This window comes from Mustelus asterias, chromosome 12 (assembly GCF_964213995.1).
Source record: "Mustelus asterias chromosome 12, sMusAst1.hap1.1, whole genome shotgun sequence".
In the NCBI taxonomy this organism is placed as follows: Eukaryota; Metazoa; Chordata; class Chondrichthyes; order Carcharhiniformes; family Triakidae; genus Mustelus; species Mustelus asterias.
In genome coordinates, this window is record NC_135812.1 from 24428159 (window position 1) to 24434041 (window position 5883).

A 5883-nucleotide genomic window follows, 5' to 3' on the forward strand; every position below is an offset into this window, starting at 1 on the left:
CTATACCGTGATCTGCACCCGATTCCGAGCAGATCGCGGCTTTACCGACACCCGATTCGGGCGCGGGTCCGGCGCGCGCCCAAATCGGGCGGCCCGACGACTTAAATGCATTTGCATGCATTTAAATCGACTTAATGAACCGCGCGCCCAACTCTACCGCCAAATCCCATTTTACCACTTTACCCACTTTACCGTCTTCTGGTCCGAGGTAGGGGTGGGAGGAGAGGGGGGGGGCGGGACCCAGATCATCCTCTGGTTGGGGGGGGAGGGGTGGTGGGGTGGGACGAGGATGGGGGGCGGGACCCAGATCATCCTCCGGTCGCGGGGGGCGGGGGGGTCCGCTGCCAGTCTGTGGCCGATCCCTCCTCCCGGAGTGGACGTGCGGCCATGCCATCCCACAAAACCTTCAGCATGAAGCGATTCCTTGCTAAGAAGATGAGGCAGAACCGGCTGATTCCACAGTGGATCCGCATGAAAACCGGCTACAAGATCAGTACAACTCCAAGAGGAGACACTGGAGAAGGACCAAGCTGGGCCTGTAAAGAGATGCACCATCACTGGTACACTACCAGCCACAGATTACTCTTCCCTGCAGGGGCAAGAGAGCGGGAGAGATGGCTGTGGCTGGTAGTGTACCAGTGATGGTGTATCCCTTTACAGGCCCAGCCTGGTCCTTCTCCAGTGTCTCCTCTTGGACTTGTACTGATCTTGTAGCCGGTTTTCATGGGGATCCACTGTGGAATCGGCCGGTTCTGCTTCATCTTCTTAGCGAGGAATCGCTTCATCCTGAAGGTTTTGTGGGATGGCATGGCCTCACATCCACTCCGGGAGTCTCACAACACCAGGTTAAAGTCCAACAGGTTTATTTGGTAGCAAATGCCATTAGCTTTCGGAGCGCTGCTCCTTCGTTAGATGGAGTGGAAATCTGCCGTGCATCTCCACATCATGACTGTAAAAGCCACATAGGCATAAGTTTTAAGAAAGAGAATTGTATATAATCCACTCTAAGAAAAATAATAAAATTGATCCAATTGTCTCACACACATACATTTAAGATTCACACACACACACAATTAAGTTCCAGACTTTGGGGATAGTAAAGTAGTCTTTTTAGGGTCTTGCAAAAGTTAAAGATATGCAGGTCTCCTAGACTGATGACTTGGATGGCTTCAGGCTGGTTCGGTGTCAAAATGGTTTAAATATGTTGATGGACAATTTATATCTGTTCTTGTGGAGTCAGCAGTTGCTGGGTTGATTCTTAAAATGTTCCCTGCAGCATGTGGGTTGTCAAACAGCAGACATGGCTAAAACTTGCAGTTGGATGGAGATAGAGAAAGAGAGATATAAGCAGCAGCCTTTGGTTTCTTCTTTGGTTTCTTCTTTGGTTTCTTCTGCTTCTGTGATCGAGAGAAAACCAGCTGTTTAAAAGAAAAGAGGGTTTTTTGTCATGTCACATGATCTCCTCTCCCCAATGAACCAGTTACCTAAATATGGGCATGGCTGGTGAATTCCAGTTGTATGGTTCTGACTTGATTAGATTGTGATTGTATGTGTTCCTCTCTCAATCAGTGTCCATTGTATGAAGTAATTAACTTTAATGGCTTGTTCCTCCCTCAGGTGTTGTCTGAATAATCCATGTGATGTGCCTCATTCTCATTCCCTGAATGTGAATTTCTTTGATGGGGTCTTGCAGACACAGTGACTCCATTTTAATAGCTTTGGAATTTGTAAGGTACAGTGATGCAAATATCCAGCCATTTTAGAAACCATTGGTTCAAGTCACTGGGAGACTACTTCAGTCTTTTTTTAACTCAATCAGTGGTTTTCAGCCAGTAAATACGTAAAATCACTTTTAATATCAAGCATGGCTTTATATAGCAGTATATATAACATGATCGATATACATTTCATGATGTACAAGCTGCCCATCCCTAAATACCATTGATGAGGTGGTCATGAGTTGTCTTCTGGGACTGCTTCAGTCCATGTAATGTAGCTACACTAGGTGGAGGCAATAGTGTAGTGATACTGTTATTGGGCTACTAATCCAGAGGCCCAGGGTTCGATTCCCCCCATCATCATCCCAGATGATGAAATTTGAATTCAATAAAAAAGTCTAATGATGACCGTGAGACCATTGTCAAAAACCCCAGCTGGTTCACCAATGTTCTTTAGGGAAGGAAATCTATCATTCTTACCTGGTCTGGCCTACATGTGACTCCAGATCCACTGCTTGACTCTGAAATGCCCTCCGGGATGGGCAATAAATGCCAGCGATGTCCACATCCCATGAACAAATATAAAAAGATAAATAAAAAGACACTAATAGGAATTCAAGGATTTTGATCCAGTAACGATGATGGAATGGGGATATATTTCCAAGTCAGAAAGGTGTAGGGGAATTTACAGGTGATGGCATCCCCCTGTGTCCACTGCCCTTGTCTTCCTAGGTGGTCGCAGGTTTGGAGAGTGCTGTCAAAGCAACCTTGGTGAGCTGCTGCAGTGCATTTTGCGAATGGTACGCACTGTGACAATGGTGTGCTGCTGGTGGATGGGGTGGCGATCAAGTATGCTGCTTTGTCCCTCATTGCAGTGTGACAACTGACAGCAGAATGGAAAGAAAACTTTGACATGATAAGTGACTGTGACCATCACCGTCAGACAGGTGTGGCCACAAACCGTGACCACAGATTTAGCCGACGGAAAATATAAGAGGTGCAGAAATCTACTGACATACAGATAAAGTCTAAAAGAATCCTGATTAATTAACATGGCATTAATACTCAGAATACTAGTAAGGTACTTGTTAGCACTCAGCTATGTTGAGCACCATCTAATGTATTTAATATTATAGCTGGAACATTTGAGTAGTTTATCAAGTTAAAATGTAAACCTCTTTTCCTCTCTCTGTTTCAGCTCAAATATAAGGATGTAGGTTGCTGATTTTCTTTCCCCCAGTGCGTGACAAGTCTTTAGATTATGTGCATAATGCCCACAGAAAGCGTTTTCTACTTTCTCTTGTCACTGTCATTAGTCTATAGGCAACATAACAGAGCCAGATTATACTGAGGACTATCAGGGAGTGTAAATTCATGGATCAATGAAGGTTGAGTCATAGGCTATTTTTCCTTGTGCGGTCTATAAAGCAGATTAGAGGCTTTAAGCAAATCTGGCTCCGAGTGGCCATGTGCCACCTATCTGTTTTGTTACACAAGGGATTGTCTTCTCCAGCTCTGTACCTATCGTCTAACTTGACAGGACAGATGATGTTCAACCTGGCCACATATCTGAGCTATTAATCAGAAGAATTACAGCTGCGCCAAACAAAAGGGCAACAAACATACTCTGCTCAATGGACAGGGACGGGTAATGGAGCAGAAGCCTGAAGCATAAGCAGCTGTGTCACTCAACCTGACAAAAAGAAATCCCAACGACTATCAGGACAACCAGCAGATTGAGTCATTGGGTCACTGATTGCTGTATCTGAGAAAATTCACCTGTCCCCATCCACATTAAGAAGTCTCACAATACCAGGTTAAAGTCCAACAGGTTTATTTGGCAGCACAAGGTGTTGTGAGACTTCTTGCTGCGCTTACCCCCCAGTCCAACGCCAGCATCTCCACATCATGCCCATCCACATGTGCAGGGGGTTCATTGCCTGAGGGACTGCAAGATGGATGACTGAATGGTGCAGTGAATCCCCCATCATTGCTCCTCTCAAGGACAGTGCGCCCTGTCAGTGGGGAAGCTGAATTACTCCAGAGGCCTCACTCGTGGGGATTCACTTCTGTCAATCTTCCAGCTACCACCTGTGACATGAAATGCTGCAGTGAAGATGAAGGTTCAGCCCCAGATGCTGTACATGCTGCCAGTGGCGTCCTCCAGATGAGCAGCCAGGCAGTGCATTTTGGAGACAGCTCATAGTACTTCACCATGGCTGCAGTGTTACATTTGCATGCCTTTGTTTGAAAGCAGGGCCCACGTGTCACAATAGCTCTGCTGCCAAAGTGAATTAACTCTGGATCCATGGATCCAATATATCATCATCTTCATTTACTGCTTCCCCTCCCACACCTTTCTTCCAACCAGTTGTGTAGTTTAATGACACCAAATAGGGAAAATAAGTTTGGGCCATTATTCTTATTTCCCTGTTTTTATAGGTCCTCCATTTGAAGGTTTACAAGGCCAGTGTTTCTATTTCCCAGTTTTTAGTATTGTTTTCCTTCTGGGATGGGGCTCTCCCTTCTTGCCCACTACCCTGACACCCTGGGTACTTTTCACTGGGATCATGCTGTGAATACAGAGGCAGCTAGGGTGGGTTCTTCTTTTGCCAATGCATCAGACCCAACAGCAACCATTCCAGTCCCACCAATGGCAAAAACAGAACATTTAAATGCTGACACCTTCGGTCCATTCGCAAGTAGGACCCAGACCTTCCTGTCGCTTGCCACGTCAACACACTACCCTGCCCTCCTGCCCACATGACCGTCCTTGGCCTTTTGCAATGTTCTAGCAACACAAACTGGAGGAACAGCATCTCATCTTCCGATTGGGCACCTTACTGCCTTTCGGACTGAACATTAAGTTCAACCTCTTCAGAGCGTTAACTGTCCCTTCCACCCCAATTCCATTTATTTTATTTTATTTCATTTCATCTCATTCTCCATTTTATCATCCTTCTTTCCACACTCCCACCCCCACCCCCACCCCCCCAACCCGCCTTCTTCAGGCCAACTCAGGAAATCGTTTACCAAGCAGTACCTTTGTTTTGCCATTAATGCATTCTGATTACTTAATGGACGCTTTCAACACCTTCTCATCCTTCTGTTCGCTCGTTTACATTCCCTTTGTCCAATTCTACCACCCCTCCCTACCCTCATAGTATAAACATCTGCTGACTCTCTTTCTTCTCATCTCTGACCAAGGGTCAGCTAGACTTGAAACATTGGCTCAAGTCTATGTTTCTCCACAGATGCTGTCAGACCTGCTGAGATTTTCCAGCATTTTTCTGTTTTTGTTTCAGATTCCAGCATCCGCAGTATTTTGCTTTTATGTTGTGTTGAAGTCAAATGGCTTGTTAATTTAGGATTCTTTACTGAGGGAGGTTTAACTGATTGATTTGATTTTAAGCGCCTCTATTAAATCTCCTCTTAGCCTTCTCTGCTTTTGGCAGAACTAACCCCAGTCCATCCACATATCTGTAATCCCTCCTTCTAGTATTATTCTATTCTGGGAAACCTCTTCTGTACCCTTCCCAAAGACTTTGGGCAGGATTTTCTGTGCCCATTGGAATGGGTAAATTTGGGATGAGATTAGGCAGTAAAAAGCCCTAGTGACGCTTCCCTAGTGATATAAATCCAGGTGGTGATTCTCTCCTCCCCCTGTCAATGGTGGGCCCCATTTCCCACTGCCAACCATCAATAGCTTTATTTTAATAAATTTGCATTTCATTATTGCAGTCACTTGCCGGAATCACCCCATGTCGAATCTCAATCCCACGTTGGCGCAATGTTAGAATGGCATGATTTGCAACTGCTTTTACAAGGGGTTCTACCAGAGTAGAACTTGGAGGTGAGTGGATCCAGCTTAGGGTGGTGTTCACGAGGATCCCAATGCAAGGAAGCGGCTCCGTGGATTTGGGGTTGGGGGAGGTCACAAAAAAGCCTCCACGGCAGCCTCTTCATGGTTGCCATGAAGTGCCAGGGCATGGGCTGTAGTGCCAGCGCAAAGGGAAAGAAGGGAACCTCGGGTCAAGCGTAGCAGTGCCTCGGGGTGGGACTCATGGCAGCACAGGTTGAAGATCATATGCAAAGACATGGTGGGGGGTGGGGAAGTGTAGAAAACGGCCAGGCAAATGGAAAAAACATGTCAAAGGTGAGCACT

The 5883-nt window shown here is 46.0% G+C and overlaps 2 pseudogenes; one reads left to right on the top strand and one right to left on the bottom strand.

Annotated features, from left to right (window-relative positions):
- Window positions 1-387: 387 nt before the first annotated feature.
- On the top strand, window positions 388-542 carry LOC144501906 (large ribosomal subunit protein eL39-like; annotated as a pseudogene).
- A 112-nt stretch (window positions 543-654) lies between these two features.
- LOC144501907 (large ribosomal subunit protein eL39-like) lies at window positions 655-809 on the bottom strand (annotated as a pseudogene).
- Between the last annotated feature and the right edge of the window lie 5074 nt (window positions 810-5883).